This window comes from Ostrinia furnacalis, unplaced genomic scaffold (assembly GCF_004193835.3).
Source record: "Ostrinia furnacalis isolate ACB-3 unplaced genomic scaffold, ASM419383v2 OfSCF4337, whole genome shotgun sequence".
Taxonomy (NCBI): domain Eukaryota; kingdom Metazoa; phylum Arthropoda; class Insecta; order Lepidoptera; family Crambidae; genus Ostrinia; species Ostrinia furnacalis.
In genome coordinates this window covers 114,793-137,690 of record NW_021134576.1, presented here as the reverse complement: position 1 = coordinate 137,690, position 22,898 = coordinate 114,793, and the positions used below count along the sequence as shown (strand labels likewise).

The following is a 22,898-nucleotide window of genomic DNA, read 5'->3' as shown; positions in this document are numbered from 1 at the left end:
TAAACCTTTGCGTTTGTTTTGCAGACAAAGGTGTGTTGACTGCAGCCGAGTCCAGCGGCAGGCATAGTTTTTTTATTTTTTTCGAGATAGGCAGTAGAGAAAGATTATAATTATATGAATTTTCATCGATATCGATGAACGATGATCGCTGGGCGAGACAGACCTTGGAATGATAAAACCCGCGGCAGAGGAATATCGCCTAAAAGATGGACAGATAACATCCGGCAAAAAGCTGGAATAAACTGGTTGCGAGTGGCCAGGGACAGAAGTCGGTGGAAACGTCGATCTTAACTGCAGAAAAGGACACGAGAAACAGGCATACCTAATCTACTATACATAGGCATATCACTATCACTTTTGTAAATAACGTTCACCATTTGCTTGCCAATGTACAAAATGAACACCTCTCCAAAACTAAACAAGAAAACAATTGTTAACTTTTCTAATCAAAAAGTTTAACTAAACAACCGAGGACGTCGGCATAAACATGCAAATGCGCCCGGATTTGCTTATAAAAGTAATTGAATTGTTCTCGTCGGCATCTGCCATTTTGACGAGAGTCGAGTTTTATTAACCTCCCCTGTCTATCGGACAGGGCACTTGTGCTGCGGCTTGTAGCTGTAAGTTATACTAGGGGAGCATCATAATTATTTTTAAGTTAATACATTTGTAGTCGAGCGGAAAATAATTTTTTAAATGGCTGCATGTTGTCAAACACAATGTCAAAATCTAAAGCTAAAGTTTACCAAATATTTAAAATGTTTTGAACGCCCTGAAANGTGCTGCGACGAGCGCTTTGTGTTACAATAGAAATATGCTCGAATAAATGGTTAATAGCTTGATACCGTTAAAAAGTTGTTTCTAAAACAATGTAGCGTTATGAAAATTGATTCTGATTAGAGAGAGAAATAAGGTTTAAATAATTTATTAAATGAAATAAATTACTGAAAGTAGAGAGAATGTGCCAATGTGCCTAGGTACTCCCAAAGAAAATAATAATGGTAAACTGCGTTAATATGCTTTTAATAGTTTATTAACTCGCATAAAACCAAAGTATTTTGTCATTGATTATGGTAACGAAATCAATTTTGGACCACAATTTTTGAACAAAAACATAGTAAAATTTAAATAGACACAGACACAGTTCTAAAAAAATGGCAAAAAACCTTGATTACACAAGTTGCAGACAGATGCAAACAGACTCCATGGAAAGGGCCGAATCTAAACCTTTGCGTTTGTTTTTAGACAAAGGCGTGTTGACTGCAGACGAGTCCAGTGGATGGCATAGGTTTTTTTTTCGCATCCAGGTACTTCCCGCGAGTTTCACCAGATTTATCAATAAAATTCGTTCGATCGTTCGTTCGTTTCAGCCGAATGACGTACACTGCTGGACAAAGGCCTCCTCCAAGGTTTTCCACAATGAACGGTCCTGCGCTGCTCGCATCCAGGCTCTTTCCGCGACCTTCACCAGATCGTCGGTCTACCTAGTAGGAGGCCTGCCCACGCTACGTCTTCCAGCCCGTGGTCGCCACCCGAGAACTTTTCTGCCCCAACGGCCATCGTCTCTACGAGTTGTGTGCCCCGCCCACTGCCACTTGATTTTAGCAATTCTGTGAGCTATGTCGGTCACTTTGGTTCTCCTGTGGATCTCCTCATTTCTGATTCGATCACGCAGGGAAACTCCAAGCATGGCCCGCTCCATCGCCCTTTGGGTGACCTTGAGCCTTCTTATGAGGCCCATAGTAAGCGACCACGTTTCTGATCCATACACCATCACTGGCTATCCATACACAATCAATAAAACACATGCCATAATTAAATTAATTAAGGGATATTTTAATTGTTCAAACGTAACCTTTACTGGTTGATTGGCAGTTAAGTTATAGATCTTGAATAAATAGGGGTGCGGAAAAGGACACGAGAAACAGGCTAATCTGCAATAAATAGGCAAATCACTATCACTTTGGTAAATAACGTTAACCATCATGTACAAAATGAACTCCAAAACTAAACAAGAAAACAATTGTTAACTTTTCTAATCAAAAAGTTTAACTAAACAACCGAGGACGTTGGCATAAACATGCAAATGCGCCCGGATTTGCTTATAAAAGTAATTGAATTGTTCTCGTCGGCATCTGCCATTTTGACGAGGCTCGAGTTTTATTAACTTCCCCTGTCTATTGGACAGGGCACTTGTGCTGCGGCTTGTAGCTGTAAGTTATACTGGGGGAGATTATAATTATTTTTAAGTTAATACATTTTTAGTCGAGCGGAAAATAATTTTTTGAATGGCTGCATGTTGTCAAACACAATGTCAAAATCTAAAGCAAGTATGTTTACCAAATATTTAAAATGTTTTGAACGCCCTAAAATAGTTTTTGTTCGCTTTGTAAAATAATTTTACATAACTAAACCTAACACTTTAACATCAAATACTTAAACTGCTGTGATCTACTTGCCTGTTAAAATTCTTATTTTGTGTGTATTTAGGCAAAAAATTGACTAATTGATCAACTGGTAACTAATAAAAAAACTTACGCACATCTGTCTGTCATATTAAGATACCCAACAAAAAGTTCGAGTTCAAATATTCAGTTAAAAACTCTACCCAGCTCCCGGACTACACATTTCGATTCTCATCAATTCTTCCAAGCAAATTGAATGAAACCAATCATTTACATCGCGAAGTCAACAAACAATTCGTCGCAAAGCTCTGTAAACGCAATTTTAGTACGAGTTGAAGATGAAGGAAACTCGTAAAGAACTCGGAATAGACCGGGAGTGTGAGGAGATTTTGTTAAAAGTTAAATATAACGTCCTCCGAAGTTAAATTAAAACGCCGCGTTTGACGGAGCCGGGTTCTTATTGTTTGCGTAATTTGTTTTTCGTTTTACGATAAAATAAGTATTTTTCTTTCTGTGTTTCAATGTAGAGTATCGTAGGACGACGGCAGATCAATCTAAAAAGTGTAGCATATTTTATTGCTCTAATAACGCAGGTTTGCAACAAAAATTACCAATTTAATTAACGGTTACTCTCCGAACTTTAGCTTGAAAAAAAGTCCCGTCTTAGGGATTCTTTTTTTCCAAATTATAGTTGAAGAACTGAAAAAATCTAAAGTAAATCAAATCAAAATCATATTGTTATAAATTTTCATTACTTTTTAAATATGATTTGATTAATTCAAATGCCAAATAAAATACCATTTACCTCCCCATTATATTTATAACGTTCAATCTTTCACCTTCAAAACGACTTTTCATCTCCAAAATACGAAATCAAAAGTAAACTAACTTACGCAAACACGAGCGAAAATCCGACGAAGTCAGGTGGCATAAAGTTAATGTAGAAATAATGAATTCGTTGTGAATCGCCCGTCCCCTATTTGTCTTTCAATTATGGGGCCCCCAGGGACCGCCCCACCCCCTTTAAACAACGGTACAGCGCTGCCATCTATATTTAACGAAGTCAGAAATTAAATCTTACGATTATCTTTCGGGCGAGAATGTAATTTTCGCGTGCAGTGATTTTCTCGAGGGGCCTTAATGTCACTGTTGTTTGTTGGTAGATTCGTTTTTGTAATGATGTAACGGTAGGTTTGTTTTTTTGGCATTTTCGTGTCATTATTTATTCTTTCAATGCTCTAGTTGGTGACTACTAAAGGAGGATATAAGACTGAAAGATGGCGGATAGTAGGTACTAAGCTTATCTTATCTTTTATAAGGTACTAAGCTAGTAAAATATTTATTATTAAAGAGTATACTTATTTTAATAAATAGAGTGGTCCAGATTCCCCGCTATTGTCCACAACGACCTAAAAAATAATAATTTTGTCTCAACTTTGGTAAAGTGGGATAAATCTAATTTGGCCATTTTTTGGCCACACAGTCAGGAGATATTTCTTTCTCAGTGGCACGTTTGGAAAAGATAGCATAACTTACGCAGTGTAGTACCATCTGACTGTGATGGCAACTAAGGTAAAGATGCCTTTCTTGCTCTTTCCTATAAACGGCACCAATCGTAACTCAAGCCTAAATAAGGTTAAGGCAATAATATTTTTGTACACACTAAGTAGATGTTGGTGTAAGACATTTCTTCTAGAAGTTAATATTTCGGCCACTTTTTTGCAAATCAGTCAACTCAGATTTTCTTTCTTTAGTTTTCCTTTCCTACGCTTGGCGTATTTGGTAGCGTAACCTAAAGCACTTATTCGTAAGTACCTACTTGTATTGAAATATTTATAATCATACCAATATAATACTAAGTTCCACTAGTATTTTTTACTCAGTTCCCCTTTTTATTTTTAAACAACCAACTCTCTGAGTTATCTTGAAGATATTGTTATTTAACTAAGACTTGTTGAACTGTGCCTAAGGCCTTTTCAATTTGAATTTCCTGTTATTGCTACTAACTAAAGTTTCAATAGGTAAATCTACTTATTCATATGCTAAGCGGGCCCGACGGCTATAACAAGATTCGTTTTAAAAGAAGTTTAATTGCTATCCATTGCCCTATTTTGATCCCATAAATAACACTTTAAGGTATTCTTGAATGACGTCTAAATAGCTTTCTTTGGACTCTAAAATACTTAAGGTGTGGCAAATCCTAAGTTTTTTTTTGTGAATAGACAAACAGTTAGGTACACGGGTGATTCTATTCGGTGATTTTATGACAACCTTAAATATGTACCTACTTAAGAGGTAGGTACACAGGTTTCCTACTAGTAGGTACCTAAAATGTAAGCAATAAAAGAAATTGTCTTTCTTGTAGTGGAACATAATTAATCAAAATGCCACTTGGAAAATGTGCGAAAAGGAAGTTATTTTTGCAAATGTCTTAAGATAACTTTGCTGCTTCCAAAATGCAAAGCAAAATACAGATAAAAATAAAATATTTAGAAATCTAAGTTACAAAAATGTTAAAAGTTAAATGAAATCAAGTTTTTTTTTGTATTTTTAAGTCATTCCTAGGTAAAATAAAAATTTATTGTAAGATCACAAAGAAAAGTAATAGACAAATAGTTACCAACGTCGAACATCTAAAAAAATATTACTATGACAATCAGCTGATTGAATGACCAGAAAAAAACTTAAAAATTAAATGAAATATAATAAATACTTTTAAAAAATATGAATAAATAAATAATAATTAATAATAAAAAAGTAACACTTAAAAAACTCACCTCACTGCCGTGCACACCGCAAAAATGGCACAACTCAAAACATAACTTTTCCGAGCGCTACACGACCGAGCGCGGCCAAAGCGGTACTGCGGCTCGCCGTCGCGGCCAATCGCGCCACGCCTCGCTCGCCCCGCCTCCACGCGAATGCTCGCCCAACCCGNTGTCATTATTATTTCAATGGTCTAGTTGGTGACTACTAAAGGAGGATATAAGACTGAAGGAGGATAGTAGGTACTAAGCTTACCTATCTTATCTTTTATAAGGTACTAAGCTAGTAAAATATTTATTATTAAAGAGGATATAATAAGTAGAGTGGTTCAGATTTTCCGCTATTGCCCACAACGACCTAAAAAAATTTTTTTTTGTCCAACTTTGGTAAAGTAGGATAAATCTAATTTGGCCATTTTTTGGCCAAACAGTCAAGAGATATAATTCTTTTTTAGTGGCATGTTTGGAAAAGGTACTACCTTTTCCAAACATGCCTACCTTTAAGGTAGCATAACTTACGCAATGTAACTAAGGTAAAGAAGATGCCTTTCTTGGTCTTTCCTATAAACGGCACCAATGAGCATCGTAACTCAAGCTTAAAAGGCTAAGGCAATAATATTTTTGTACGCACTAGATGTTGGAAATTAAATTTCTTGTAGAAGTTAATTTTGGGCACCTTTTTGCAAAACAGTCAAGTCAGTTTTTATTTCTTTAGTTTTCCTTTCCTACGCTTAGCGTATTTGGTAGCGTAACCTAAAGCGCTTATTCATATTTGTATTTAAATATGAAAACTTAGTAAACTAACTCTTCTTTTTTCAAACAATCAACGTCTCTCCGAATTGTCATGAAGATTATCGCTTTTTAAAGACTGCTTGTACTGTGAATTTTCAATTGTTATTTCCTGTTATTGCTACTAAATATCTGTATTATCTTAAGCGGGCCCGACGGCTATAACAAGATTTGTTTTAAAATAAAAGTTAAATTCCTATCCATTTTCCTATTTTGAACCCATAAATAACATTTTAAGGTATTCTTTCATAACGTCTAAATAGCTTTCTTTGGAGTCTAAAATACTTAAGTTGTGTGAAATCTTAAGTTAGTTTATGTGAATACTGAATAGTCTATCAGTTACACGGGTCATTCTATTCGGTGATTTTATGGCAACCTTTAAATAATTATGAGGCAAGTACACAAAAAACTTACTAGTAGGTACCTAAAATTTTAAAAATAAACGAAAATGTATTTCTTGTAGCGGAACATTAAGAATAAAAATGTAGGTGTGCCACTTGGAAAATGTGCCAAAGGGTGATCAAACGAAAATCACTTTATTATTGCAAATATCTTAAGATAATTTTGCTGCTTTAAAAATGCAAAGCAAAATACAGATAAAAATAAAATATTTTGAAATCTAAGTCACTTAATTGTTAAATGAAATCAATAATTTTATAAATATTTTTACGTTATTATGTAGGTAAAATAAAACTTTACTGTAAAATTACAAAGAAACGTAATAGACAAATAGTTACCAACGTCGAACATCTAAAAAAATATTAAGTACTATGACAATCAGCTGATTGAATGACCAGCAAAAAAACTCTTTTAAAAACTAAATGAAATATAATAAATACTTAAAAAATATGAATAAATTTTAAATAATAATTAATAATAAAAAGTAACTCTTAAAAAACTCACCTCACCGCCGTGGTCAGCACACCGCAAAAATGACACAACTCAAAACATAACTTTTCCGAGCGCTACACGACCGAGCGCGGCCAAAGCGGTACTGCGGCACAGAATAAGTAATAGTACAGATACAGAAGGATTACTCCGCAAGACGATTTAAATAAATGCGAGTCTTGCTACGACGCGATACAGTGGAATTCAGCTCGCACAGCACTACGTACCTACAATTTTATTCACCTACAAGTTTTGTCTCTTTCTATCGCGTGCCTCTGAACTCTTCTTACGCTGTTAGGGTTGCTGTCTAGTGAAAAAATAATTAATCTAGGTACTTATTTGTAATGAGGTACGTATGTAGGTAAGTATGCATTCATTATGGAAAACCTTGGGAGAGGCCTTTGTCCAGCAGTGGACGTCATTTGGCTGAAACGAACGAACGAATTCTGAGCAGTAGTCATGGTAGGTTAGGTTCCTATAACTATCCTAAGAATTATTTATTACCTACATGGCCAACATACCTTTCAGCATCTTTGGGAAGCGAAAAAAAAAAGATAAATCCGGTAGATTTCTTTTCGAATTTTAACACCCGAACGCCGCACAATATTTCTTTCTCTTTATGTCCATTTTTAAATAATACTTCGATCATAGAATTATAATCATACTACAACGCACGCCAGCGTCCTGAGGGGCGCGCGCGTGACACTCGACTGATATAATACCCGCCGGCGGGGCGCTTCGCTGTAGGTAATTATCGGATGTACCGCGCGGAGTGAGCCAGGCCTGACTGCGGCTCGCCGTCGCGGCCAATCGCGCCACGCCTCGCTCGCCCCGCCTCCACGCGAATGCTCGCCCAACCCGCGCTCGAGCAAAACCTTATTTACCGATAACGCCCCAACCCCCCCACCTCCCACCCTCTTATCGATCCCCACACTTATTTAAGGCGCCTGAATTAATTTTGTGATTGAAATTACAAGTATGATGGCATTAATTTGTTGGTTCGATTAAAATACGGCCCCATTATGCGGTGTGATATTCAGGGTTGTTTCGCGGGAAGTACCTACTAGCACGGGGTAGTGGGCGTTGAGTATCTATGTATTGTTTTATGCTCGGATTGGAGTTACAGTTTCAGGGGATTATGTTTTTCTCGTGGGAGGTTATTTTGAGTCACGGCTTCAAGTTTCAGGGTTTGATTTCAATTTTGCTTAGTCCACTTGATCGCAACATTACAGATAAGTATTTTTTGCCCTCTTTATTTTAATCTTCTGAAATACCTTTTCTCGTTTTTAATAAGTTTTGTTTTCTGTCCTAAGTTATTACTAAAATAAATAGATAATGAACTATATGTATATCGCTATCTTTAGTTAGATTATCATAACAGAATAAATTGTTTTTTCAAATTTGAATGATCTAGATAAAAAANATAAATTTTTTTATTTCTTAAAATAAACTGTCGTGTTGCGGAGAGTGGGTAATAGATATTCTAAATAAATTCATTGAAATATGCTTGAAACAACTAAATAACAAATTGAATCAAAGTCGTATGTTAACAAGCCACTCTGAAGTGTGAGTAGGTAGCAAGCAGTGCTATTGAGCAGTATTATTGAAACTTTATAATTGGTGCCCACAATCATTGAGTAAACTTTTAATTTAAAACACTAGATTTTAAGTTTTAATATTTTCATAATATTTTATCTAAACTCGACAGATTTGACATAATATATCTTTAACCATAAACTTTTTAGATGATAATAATTAATTCGTATCGTATCGTAATATTTTATCTAAACTCGACAGATTTGACATAATATATCTTTAACCATAAACTTTTTAGATGATAATAATTAATTAGAGTTTTACTGCAGAGGGATTAACAAGATTGTACAGTTTTGAGGTATTTATGTACATAATATTACTTAATTTCTTCTTGTATGGGCAGTCGTATATTAGCCTACCCAGATTACCCAGATACCTACCTACCTCGGTTTCATAGAAAATTCTCACCTATTACAACTAAAAAAGCTACAATTCTTAACATAATGTATTGTGTTGTACGCCCATTCAAAAAACACTTGCTGAAAAAGACATTTTATTCAGCTTGTTATTAAATTCTCTTGTCTTACAATCACAAATAAAATCTCTAATCTCTTAACTACCAGCCATAAACCTTTCCAATATCTAGCCAATTAAAGCTCTACGCATACAAAACTATATTCAAATGGCATCAAGATAAGGCGGCGACCGACTGCGGCGAAAATCATGAACTGAATAATCACGTGTCATAATAAACAGCGCCGTCTGTCGGCAGATTTAACCCTCAATTATAGAATTAAGCCGAGTTGAAGGGTTGCGCGCCCCTGTTGCGTCGCCAATTGATGTTTTATAGAGCCGGGGAATGTCTGTAACTATTGATGTCGATTCAATATTCTTCTGTTTGGCCCAAAATATGACTACGAGAATTCCGCAGATAATTCACCATGCACTCTGCATTGTACGACCGATTCTTGATTGTGGTTTTTCTTGGTCTTTGGTTGGTTTTTGTAAGTCTGATTCTGAAGGTGAGATTCTTATACCCAAAATTGTAATAAAACATTGGATTTATCTTATAGGTATAGGGAATGTACTGTTATGTATCATGAGTAAGATCTCAAATTCACCCTGTAGAATAATGTTGATGTTTCTCAAAACATCGATATCGACTCTGTCTCGCCCCTGACGAATTGATGCTCAATACTGTCATAATGAAGAGTCGTCACGCCGCACGCGCTGCGGTGGCGCCCTTATACCAGCAGTGTGTGCTGCCCTTATAATGCTTTCACGGCCGATTTCATACAAAAATATTGGCAGTTTAAACTCGGCAGGATTAGGAATTTTGAATTAATCCTCTCTCATTTGCTTGTTAGGTAAATAATAGACACGTTTTGTAATTATTTTGATTATTATTATTCTAGATTTGTTTGATTGTTGTTAAAACAGCGATGCAAAAATTCCATTAGTAGATGACCAATCACTTTTTAAAATTAATTTTAATACAGTATTTATAACGCATCTAAGTAAATAATTGTCACTTTTTTAACTTTAGCAAAATTCATCATACTCAAAGAGCCAGATACAGATACAGCCACTTTTCAGTTCGTGATAAATAATAAAAATAAATAAAAAGATGTTTACTTCGTACACTTAAAGAAAATCCGCTTTTAATCAAAGACCGAAAAATACACAGGTAATTACTCGCACGCGACCGCAAAAATACAAATATTCTAATATAAAGTTTCCCATTTAAAAACAGACTCTTACATCTTCTAATACGGTTCATAATTCAATGTACTTTATGAGTAATTCATGTTTTGAAAGGTTTTTTAAGAGGACGATAATAAAGCGATCCGCAGACGTAATCTGCCTAAATGTTCGCCAATTAATTTAGGATTTTTCTTTCGCTCACATTATAATGACCCCGCAGCTTTGCTCAGTGTGCGTTACGGCTTAATTGGCGGTTGCTACCTGGTTTGGCAATGGTATTGGGGCATATTGTTTAAGGGAAATCCAAAAATGTGTCTGAGATCTGCCTTATATAAATCTACATGGTATTTCCAACTTTTGACTTTTACAGATTGGTATTGGTACTTTAGTTTTTTGTATAGAAGCGTTACGATTATAAGTACACCAGATTTTACATTTCTGTCGTCAATCTCCTGTTTAACCACTGTTTTATTTTCGCGAAAAAGGTTGCTTTTTTAAGGTCGATAAAATGTCTCTTTATTAATTTATCAAGATCGGCTCTTAAGTTAATATAAAATAAAAGAAATGCACACATAAATCTCAAAATTAGAGCAACGTAGAAAGATAAGTAAGTAATTGTATTCTAATAAAGACTTCAAAGCTCCATTGTATAAAGTACACGCACTCACTACACCTACAGAAACCATAATGCCACTTCTAGAAACTAATAGGACAGGCAATTAAACCAAAACCGACATAAGGGTAAGGTAATTCCAGACGTCCAACTATCAGGCATAATGAAGCGGAGTCGGGTTGCAACACAAAGTGATTAAGGTAGGGTGTAGTAATTTCAATTATGGTTTGTGTGGCCTTTTTAGGCTAGTTTATTAATGTTGGTTGTTATTGAGTTTCGTTAGACACTTTCGTTTGTTTTTTGCAAAATTTCAGTTGGGACACTTTTGTTACATTGGTTGAACTATTTTTTTTTTGTTTTGTTTTGTTCAATGTTAACGACTATGAATAAGAAAAATTACATGTAAATAATTGTATCTACCTAAAAGCATTTTTATTATCTTACTAGCTTTTGCGCGCGACTTCACCCGTTTTCGGTCCGTCACAGAAAGTCATTTTTCTGCCTCTAAAATCGAATCACAATCATGATTGACTGCGCAAAAGTTATTAAATTAATTACAAAACAAATTCGTAAATCATTTACTCAATTTATGTGGTCGTAATAAGGTAAATGTTAATGCTTACACCGACAGCGAGACATAACTAAAAGTGTGGAGGCTACAACGGGCCTCCACTTAATTGAATAACTGCCCCTACCACTGAAATGTTTGAGAACTCGACAAGTCCAACGAATAAAGACATTCTCTTTTTTGAAGCATTTTTCAAGAAACAACGGACGCGAAGCTGTCAGTGGATCTAGTCAAAACGCACTTTAAAATCGCAAACCAGTCGCAAACAAATCGCAAAAGTGGTCGATAACAAAAAAGCAAAAAATCGAAACGCAAAGCCCTACCTATCGATAATCGAAAGACTGGATTGAAATTTCCCATACAAAGGCTTAGCCAACATGCATTTAAGACTCAATCAAAATCTAATCGAAACACCCGCCATTTTCATTGCGATTGGTGACGCGGCGCTGAAATTATCGAAAGCTTCCTATTGGTTAGCGATGGCATTTTGAATAGACCCACTTGAGGGCTTACGCACGTATTCACAAACGATGCTTGCTTATGTGAATTAGAAAACGGAACGCACAGCGCTGAATAAGAGCTTTGTGATTGGTTCGTGTGTCACCCTGTGCGTCCACGCGCACTGTGAGACCTCTTAGTAATGTTTGTGAATACGGGCATTAGTGTGAGTTTACATCAAACGTCACTGGTGAGCGCATTAAAAAAATACATGTATGACGGATAGTACAGTGTCCCTAGCGGATACTTTTAAGAGCTAAAATCTTAATAGATTTTTTAAACGCACTCACTATTGACGACGTTTAATGTAAACTCACACTAGCCCTCAGTGACCCAAAAAGTAAAAGTAAAGTTTTTCTATTCTATACAAAAAGTAGAGCCTATTGAGCTTCTTTTTTTCAAACGCATATACCTACTTAATTGAACTGCTGTACAGCAAGGTTCTGGAGTGGAGGCCACGTACCGGAAAACGCAGCGTAAGACGTCCACCCACAAGGTGGACCGACGGCCTCATAAAGGTAGCAGGAAGGCGCTGGATGCAGGCCGCTACCAACCGGGCGGGAAATCATTGGGGGAGGCCTATGTTCAACAGTGGACGTCCTGTGGCTGAAATGATGATGATGATGATGAGTTACTTATTATTTTAGACTGTTGCCCCACTCAGCCTGAGCACAAGGCTGGCTACGCCCATGTTCCACATAATGTAAAACGACGGATTAGCAAGCTGACGTGGCAATGGGCAGGGCACATAGTACGCAGAACCCCTACTTACAGGACGCTACTAACCAGGCGATATGGAAATCATTGTGGGAGGCCTATGTTCAGCTCGCCTACGTTCGGACATCCTGTGGCTGAAATGATGATGATGATGATAACTATGTAGAACAATCATGAAAATACAAAACATGGATTAATATTTTTCCTTAGTAGTGGTAGCGCCGGCAGCGGTGCGGAAAGTTAAAACGCGCCCCACTCCTCCGGGCGGGCGGCGGCGCAGGGCGGGCGGCGAAAACTTGCTGCGAATTAAATACGTACGTTATTCCGCCCTTTTAAATACCAGACAGATGCGCTCTAGAAATATATTTGTTGGCTCACTTGCTTAAAATGTTACTCAATGAAATTATAGCGAGACATGTTCAAAACAATGAACTTGGAAAACATTGGGGGAGGCCTATTTTCAGCAGTGGACGTCCTATTTCTGAAAATTAAATGATGATGATGATGATGTTCAAAACGAAAGTATAAAGTCAGAGCTTTAATATGACTTTAGTCTATCGTAATATCCAGAGATTGATATGAAATGAAATTAAATAGTTTATTCAGTACATAGGCCCTTTCCAGGGCACATATACATACACTTCCCAAATGGTACTTACTATGGTACCTTATCAAACGGAACTATCAATCTAAGTTTATATCACCCTAATTGGTCTAAGTCTCTAAGATAATCGATCTCGTACTTATAACGGCGGAGGGGGCGTATTATTGAAGCATTCGAATTCAAAGTAGCAAGAGAATTCTCATAAACCAATTTATTATGTTTTGAATGTATTATAGCTACGATAGCCGAATGGTGAATGGGTCGGACTAGCCGACTCGAGATCCGAGGAACGCGGGTTCGAATCCCACCGCTGCTCGACTATTGTGTTGAGCCCGATCGTAACACAAGCTTATTTAGCTTAACACGAGGGGCTAACGGGACTAATAGTAATTTGTGCAATACAAATTGCTAATAACCTTAATAAAAGAAAATTCTTCAAAAGTCGAAGATGCGTTAGTTACACAGTAAAAGAGTGATCCAAAACGAATCGAAAGTTGTCCTGAGCAGTTGTCGAAAAATATCGACTGTCTCTTTGTCCAACATTGTTTAATGTCTAGTTATTATCAGTACCTCTAGTAGGAAAAACTTTCGAGTTCGTTTCGTTGCGTATTCAAAGTGTCATCGAAAAATTTTGTATGAAAAATTAAACAGCGCCCCCTATATTATAGCCGCCCTAGGGGGCGCTGTTTAATTTTTCATACAAAATTTTTCGATGACACTTTGAATACGCAACGAAACGAACTCGAAAGTTTTTCGTACTAGAGGTACAGGCCTGTTCATCTCCACGAGTTTACATCGAAAACAAAACACGCACGATGGCCCACCTACAGGATACTATTCGACAATGCCTCACATACGAGCGAACATTGACTCACGCACGCGTATTCTTGTGTATGATGGAAGCGGAAGAAAGTAAAGAAAATGGTGTACTAAATACTGTGCAGTATTCAACTGCCTAAATAATAATAAAAACACAGAATGTACTTTTTTAAGTTGCCTCAAGACACTGATAGGTAAATAAGTAGTTAATATTATTCATGATAATTCATGCTAAATCATGTATTTCCTCCGCCATTTTCCGCAGTTTGGCACCTCACGTCACATCATTTTAACTGACTTTTGTCAACAAAATGGTGCTTGACTCTTGAGACAGGCTAAATTACACCATATTGTTAATGACACTGAGCCTTGAGCATACATTTTTTTAAATACCTTCGCGAAGTAAAACTTCTGTACGTAGTACTTATTATTATTCTGTGTTAGTACCTACATCTCACGTATGAACTGCAATAAATGGATGTAAGAAATATAATAGTTCTTATAATCACAGCTATTCTATTATACATGAGTCTTCCTTCAGCCAGTGACTACCGAACCGTCTCGTTAAGTTGTACATTATACTTACGACGAAACTTGGTGGAGCGGTAAATAGCGTTTGTGGTAAAGCGATTACTGGCGAATGATTACCGAAAAAGGCCTTCTTAGTTAGTGAGAGTCTATGGAATATAGGGTGCGCTTAAAATTGGAGTGAAATGGAATTGAAACTTGCGTTCATGTAATAGAAATAATGTTATGATCGGGGAGATAACTGTGAAAACATATTTTGACTATTCTCAGCAGAAAAGTTCTCGAGTGGCGACCACGGGCCGGAAGACGTAGTGTGGGCAGATCTCCCAGTTCAGGTACCGACGATCTAGTGAAAGTCGAGGGAAGCAACTGGAGGATGGAAAAATAGACGTCATTTATATTAGTACAACTTCTGTGTGGTCAGGATTTACAGCTTGACCGGCAATAACAACCCAACCGGTGACGGTCAAGTTTGTCCCGGGAGAAAGTTAAACTGTCATTGGAACCGCAACGAATAATCAGAACAATATAGGAGGAGTTCGTGGTACAAAACCATACAAATATTATGGTGGTGACCACTAACACGATTACTGTGCGCAAACGTAAAGGCAAATATTGTGGGATCGCTTTGTGGGGAAATAATGGACGTTTCGATGCTCCCGCAATCGGTTTGCTTAACCGTATTACAGTTTAAGCTGGTTATTGCAGTGGAGAAATAATTTACAATGGCTGGATGCAATTACAATACGTTCGTAAATATAAATTTGGTCGAGGCGATCTCCAAAGCCAAATGTATCACTAGCCACTTTTATTGAATTCAGTACTTAGCATAATATCTCAAATGCAATGCTAATCTTTACTTATTCCTTGCTTATATTTGCTTAAAGCTAAGATTAGTTATTTTGTGTAATAGAAAGTATAGTAGAAGTACATAAGTGTTCAATTTAAACGAAAGATAAGTTACCTACTGAAAAGATTTCATAAGTAAGAAGCACACTAGGTCTACAAAAGCTTCGAAAGAAAGACTAACCAAGTGTTTTTAGGTCCAAACTAGCAAGACTAACAATTTCATAAACTCTTGTTGTTATAACAACAATAAAAACTTAATTCCGCGTAAACATTCAATTACAATAGGAAACGTATGTCAACCCTATAATAGGCATGTGCAAAACTAACCTCGGCCCGGGTGAAATGGGTCCCATTCAAAAAACTCGGCACGCGCGCAATAGAAATACGTCGTTAAACAAAGAACCTATTGTGCCCGGAGCGATCCCAGGCGGGCAGTTATTGTACAAATATAGCTGATTCGTGGAATACGGGGAGACGCTTAAAATTTGCGGAAAAAATGGCACGCTCCGGCGAGCGCGGTTGCGGGATATGGTAGGGTTGAGATGCTGGAGATAAAGTTTTTTGGTACAATAGAGGTTGATTGGTTTTATATTGTGATTGATCAACAAACAAGAATCATCAGGTAACATCGACGCAGTTTTTACGGTGGTAGAGTTAATTGCCTTTTGAGATATGTGGAGTTTAATTGCATTTGTGGTCAAAGGTTTTGAGAGCGATTAAAAATGTCTATGCTATCGTGGCGTAAAAATAATAATACTTTAATAACACACTAACAAATTTTCGACCAATCATCACCTCAGTAGTACCTACAATCGGCCGGCAAGCAAAATTCCAAAATTGCTCTTTTTCAATGGAAAATGTTGTTAAAGTTTTCCTTCTACAAGAAAGCCTTTACTTTACCACATTACTGCTACAATCCTTTACGGGCAAGCCATATTAATAGAGTGAAGATTTTTATTTAAACTCAATAAATCTGTAAATTCTGGCACAGCCCTGCACCCCACCGGAGTTATTAATAACGATACCATATTACAATTCAATTTAGCGGCCGGCGGCGCCCGTGTAATCCTCTAAGCCTCAGATAAACTGATACACAATTATATTAAAAGCAAACATGAAAATCTGTCAAACATCATAAAATTGGACAGTGGGCTTGCGGTTTTAAAACGCACAAGTGGATTTAAGATTGTTGTTCGACTTAATTTGACTTAAGGTCCTATGTCCCCTAGATGGGGCACAGCAGGGCGTCCACAACAGTCCTCCATCGCGTTCGAAGATTGTTGTTTATTGTTTTAATTCTTTCATACAGGAGTCTCTTGCGGACCGGTTATGGGATTAACCAGACCCAGCTCTATCTAGATTGAACTGGATAAAATCGCAGTTACGAGTAAATCACATCTACACCTGTAGGCCTAGGATGCGCGCCGCGATGTCTCATATTTGGCAAATGTACTATGTATCAAGAGTAGTCTTATTTTAAAGGATGCCAACGATTTCAAAGTCACCCTGTATAGCTCATCGCAGCTATTCTAAGTACTCGTAGCTATTGCGCTCAAGCAAATTCAAAAAGTTTATTTAATACTTAAGCCCTTTCCACATCACAGACTTCGTACGCGTGGATCCCGTTTTACCCCCTTATCCTTTCTTAGCGGATGCCTACGTCATAACATCTAACTGCATGCCAAATTTCAGCCCGATCCGTCCGAGTGGTTTGGGCTGTGCGTTGATAGATCACTATGTCTACTACGGCTACTATAAAGTCGATGATTATTTAAAAGATAAAAATGTTTGGGATGCGTTACTGCCTAGCTAGCATAAATATTTATAACTTTGTACATTTGAAAGCCTGTAAACCTTTGAAAAAGAGGCTGACAATAGTGACTGAGTTTCTTGCGCTGCTTCTTCTCAGCACTGGCCCATTTATTGTCCTGAAGCAGTGGTAGGGTTAATACTGGGACGTGTAAAAGTGCTTTTTTAAGCCTATTTACAGAAATAAATGACTTTTATGAGTTTTTTATGTCGTGCCCTGAGTGCCCAAGCAACTGCACTCAGGAGGATTTGATGAGTGCTGCTGACAACGCCACTCTTGTGGCGGAGTTTTGGGCTGACACTGTATACATATAGGTTTGTTGTCGACACGAAAAGAAGAAGAAGACTATGTCAGTCAGTCAGTCACGTTTGAGTTATACATATATATTATTTAAGATGAGCCTACTAACTCCACTTGTGCTGTATCAAATCACCAAACAATGCTATTAAGCCGTCGTAATTGCAACGTCAGCGGATTGCAGCAATACAACCGATCGGCTTTGTAAACGTACGATTTGATTTAAAGAAACGACAGATTTTCTGATCGGCTTAGCGTTACCTTTACCTTTTATTACCTTAATCCAAATACTTCATAGTAAGTAAAAAATTTAAAATTCATAAAATTCATTTATTTTTGCAAATAGGCTTTAAAAAAGCGCTTTTACACGTCCCAATATTAACCCTACCACTGCTTCGGGACAATAAATGGGCCAGTGCTGAGAAGAAGCAGCGCAATAAACTCAGTCACTATTGTATATTACTGAATATTACTGAACAAGCTTAAATAGAAACGACACAAAGAGTAAGAATCACACAAGAAACAAAACACACAGAAAGAGAGTTTAGGATATATATATGTATATAGGTATAGCTACCTATCTACATTTAAATCACTATCACTACATAGTATAAAACAAAGTTGTCTGTCTTTATGTAGGACTTAGGTATGCTTGGAACTTTAAAACTACGCAACGGATTTTTAATAAGTAGGTAGATAGGGTGATTCAAGAGGAAGGTTTATAATACTTAGCACCCGTGCGAAGCTGGGGCGGGTCGCTAGTCATCTATAAAATATTGTCGTGGCGAAAATCTAAAGTTAATTAAATCTTTGTCCACTAATTAATTTAGATAAACTAATGATGATAGCATGGTATACAAACATTAACAGTAGCAGTTTTTTTGGCAAAATACACGTATTTAATTAGGCTTCATTGATTAAACTCGATCATCAATTTATTATTAACTTAGCTTTAAGAACCTAGAAAGTACTTAAGTAAGTACCTAGGTAGTAAATAAGCACTTACAGGGCAGATATGTACCATCCTAGACTGCAACCCACTTAACATCAGGTGCGATTGTGGTCAAATACCTGCCTTGTTATGCATAAAAAAAAAGGACAAGAAACTAATAATCGCGCTGTTATGTAAAACTGCATTTCAAAATAAATCGGTAAAATTATTTTTAAATAACTTGTAAAAATCGAATAGCCTGACTGAAAAAATCAATCAAATAAACCCACGGTATCAAGCTTAGGGTCGCACANGCATTTTGACTAGACCCACTTGAGGGCTTACGCACGTATTCACAAACGATGCTTGCTTATGTGAATTAGAAAACGGAACGCACAGCGCTGAATAAGAGCTTTGTGATTGGTTCGTGTGTCACCCTGTGCGTCCACGCGCACTGTGAGACCTCTTAGTAATGTTTGTGAATACGGGCATTAGTGTGAGTTTACATCAAACGTCACTGGTGAGCGCATTAAAAAAATACATGTATGACGGATGGTACAGTATGTCCCTAGCGGATACTTTCAAGAGCTTCTTCATAGATTTTTTAAACGGGCTCACTATTGACGACATTTGATGTAAACTCACACTAGCCCTCAGTGACCCAAAAAGTAAAAGTAAAGTTTTTCTATTCTATACAAAAGTCAAAGTCAAAATTTCTTTATTTGTTTAGACTAAAATTAAGGAGCCTCTAAGTCTACATGTCTCATTAATCTTTTTACCCTACCAGCGCTTCGAGACCAACATTTGGCAAGTGCTGAGAAGAAGCGCCGCAACAAACTCAGTCACCACTGTCTGCCGGTTGATATATTAATAAATAGAAATACTTAGTAGTAGTAGGTACATTCGATTCAGGAGCAGTTCGCTGAATTTACCACGCATTCTTGTATGGTGTATCTTATAAGAATGGGTATACAAAATTGCGTGGTATATTAAACAAGGTAGTGACGTGCTAATATCTAGACTTACATATTAAGATTCTAGTAGAAATAACTCGCATACATTTTGAATAACTTGGATACAAAAAGTAGAGCCTATTGAGCTTCTTTTTTTCAAACGCATATACCTACTTAATTGAACTGCTGTACAGCAAGCTTCTGGAGTGGAGGCCACATACCGGAAAACGCAGCGTGGGACGTCCACCCACAAGGTGGACCGACGGCTTCATAAAGGTAGCAGGACGACGCTGGATGCAGGCCGCTACCAACCGGGCGATATGGAAATCATTGTGGGAGGCCTATGTTCAGCTCGCCTACGTTCGGACATCCTGTGGCTGAAATGATGATGATGATGATAACTAGAACAATCATGAAAATACAAAACATGGATTAATATTTTTCCTTAGTAGTGGTAGCGCCGGCAGCGGTGCGGAAAGTTAAAACGCGCCCCACTCCTCCGGGCGGGCGGCGGCGCAGGGCGGGCGGCGAAAACTTGCTGCGAATTAAATACGTACGTTATTCCGCCCTTTTAAATACCAGACAGATGCGCTCTAGAAATATATTTGTTGGCTCACTTGCTTAAAATTTTACTCAATGAAATTATAGCGAGACATGTTCAAAACGAACAACATGGATAACATTAGGGGAGGCCTATGTTCGGCCTGAAATGATGATGATGTTCAAAACGAAAGTATAAAGTCAGAGCTTTCATATTAATTAAGTCTATTGTAATACCCAGAGATTGATATGAAATGAAATTAAATAGTTTATTCAGTACATAGGCCCTTTCCTGGGCACATATACATACACGTCCCAAATATTTATCTATATTACTATGGTCCCTTATCAAACGGAACTATCAATCTAAGTTTATATCACCCTAATTGGTCTAAGTCTTTAAGATAATCGATCTTGTACTTATAACGGCGGAGGGGGCGTATTATTGAAGCATTCGAATTCAAAGTAGCACCCGAAATTTCACAAACCAATTAGGTATGTTATGAATGTTTTCTGACATTATTCTTCAAAAGTCGAAGATGCGTTAAAACAGTAAATGAGTGATCAAAAACGAATCCACAGTTGTCGAAAAATACCTAATGTCACTTTATTTTCTTATTTTGTCCAACATAATTAATAATGTACCTACATCTCACCGCAATAAATGGATGTAAGAAATATAATAGTTCTTATAATCACAGCTATTATACATGAGTCTTCCTTCAGCCAGTGACTACCGAACCGTCTCGTTAAGTTGTACATTATATTTACGACAAAACTTGGTGGAGCGGTAAATAGCGTTTGTGGTAAAGCGATTACTGGCGAATGATTACCGAAAAAGGCCTTCTTAGTTAGAGAGAGTCTATGGAATATAGGGTGCGCTTAAATCATTGCAATGAAATGGAATTAAGCTTGCGTTCAAGTTATAGAAAAAATGTTATCTCCCCAGATACCTAACTGTAAAAAAATTTTTTGAATAGTCTCAACAGTTCTTGCTACGGGCCAGTACACGCAGTGTAGGTCTGCCTACACTACGTCTAACTCCCACTAGGTGCACCGACGAGCTAGTGAAAGTCGCGGAAAACACCTGGATGCGGGCAGCAACGACCGGTTGTTATGGAAATCCTTGAGGGAGGCCTTTGTCCAATAGATGTCATTTGGTTGAAAAGATCGTAGGAACGAACAAACTTTGTTAGTACAAAACCAACGGGACTATTTCCACCGCTGCAACTTCTGTATAGTCAGAATCTACAGCTTGACCGGCAATAAAAACCCAACCGGTGACGGTCAAGTTTGTCCCGGGAGAAAGTTATTAAACTGTCATTGGAACCGCAACGAATAATCAGAACAATATAGGAGGAGTTCGTGGTACAAAACCATACAAATATTATGGTGGCGACCACTAACACGATTACTGTGCGCAAACGTAAAGGCAAATATTGTGGGATCGCTTTGTGGAGAAATAATGGACGTTTCGATGCTCCCGCAACATACATTATAACTCAATGTCCCGCAATCGGTTTGTTAACCGTATTACAGTTTAAGCTGGTTATTGCAGTGGAGAAATAATTTACAATGGCTGGATGCAATTACAATACGTTCGTAAATATTTAATTTGGTTGAGGCGATCTCTCATCGACATTTCAGCTAAATAAATAAATAGTACATCACCTTTAGCCACTTTAAATTCAGTAGGTACTTAGCATATAAAATGTAATGCTAATCTTTACTTATTCCTTGCTTAAATTTGCTTAAAGCTAAGATTAGTTATTTTGTGTAATAGAAGTACATAAGTGTTCAATTTAAACGAAAGATAAGTTACCTACTGAAAAGATTTTATAAGTAAGAAGCACACTAGGTCTACAAAAGCTTCGAAAGAAACACTAACCAAGTGTTTCCACGTCCAAACTAGCAAGACTAACAACTTCATAAACGCTCATAACAACAATAAAAACTTAATTCCGCGTAAACATTCAATTACAATAGGAAACGTATGTCAACCCTATAATAGGCATGTGCAAAACTAACCTCGGCCCGGGTGAAATGGGTCCCATTCAAAAAACTCAGCACGCGCGCAATAGAAATACGTCGTTAAACAAAGAACCTATTGTGCCCGGAGCGATCCCAGGCGGGCAGTTATTGTACAAATATAGCTGATTCGTGGAATACGGGGAGACGCTTAAAATTTGCGGAAAAAATGGCACGCTCCGGCGAGCGCGGTTGCAGGATCTGATAGGGTTGAAATGCTGGAGATAAAGTTCTTCGGTACAATAGAGGTTGATTGGTTATTTATAAAATATGTAATTTATTAACCCTTAAGAATGATGCTACGTTTAACTCTATGCAGTTTTTACGGTAGGTAGAGTTTTGAGATAAATAGAGTTTAATTGCCTCTGTGGTCAAAGGTTTTGAGAGCGATTAAAAATGTCTATGCTATCGTGGCGTAAAAATAATAACACTTTCGTCTTACAGCTCAGTAAAAAAATAGAACAATCGGCCGGCAAGCAAAATTGCTCTTTTTCAATGGAAAATCTTGCTTAAGTTTTACTTCTACAAGAAAGCCTTTACTTTACCACATTACTGCTACAATCTTTCACGGGCAAGCCATCAACATCATCATTTCAGCCACAGGACGTCTACTGCTGAACATAGGCCTCCCCCAATGTCTTCCACATCGAACGGTTGGTAGCGGCCTGCATCCAGCGCCTTCCTGCTACCTTTATCAGGTCGTCGGTCCACCTTGTGGGTGGACGTCCCACGCTGCGTTTTCCGGTACGTGGCCTCCATTCCAGAACCTTGCTGCCCCATCGGCCGTCAGTTCTGCGTACTATGTGCCCTGCCCACTGCCACTTCAGCTTGCTGATCCGTCGGGCAAGCCATATTAATAGAGTAAGATTTTCCTTTAAACTGAGTAAATCTGTAAACTCTGGCACAGCCCTGCACCCCACCGGAGTTATTAATAACGATACCATATTACAATTCAATTTAGCGGCCGGCGGCGCCCGTGTAATCCTCTAAGCCTCAGATAAACTGATACACAATTATATTAAAAGCAAACATGAAAATCTGTCAAACATCATAAAA

General features: G+C 37.5%; 1 protein-coding gene across 1 annotated transcript in view; it reads right to left on the bottom strand.

Annotated features, from left to right (window-relative positions):
- fuss (SKI family transcriptional corepressor fussel) overlaps positions 1 to 5,251 on the bottom strand; it is a 36,385-nt gene extending 31,134 nt beyond the window's left edge. The window contains 1 exon segment of the mRNA XM_028313762.1: positions 5,183 to 5,251. The gene's annotated coding sequence lies outside the window, so the exon portion shown is untranslated.
- Positions 5,252 to 22,898: the final 17,647 nt, after the last annotated feature.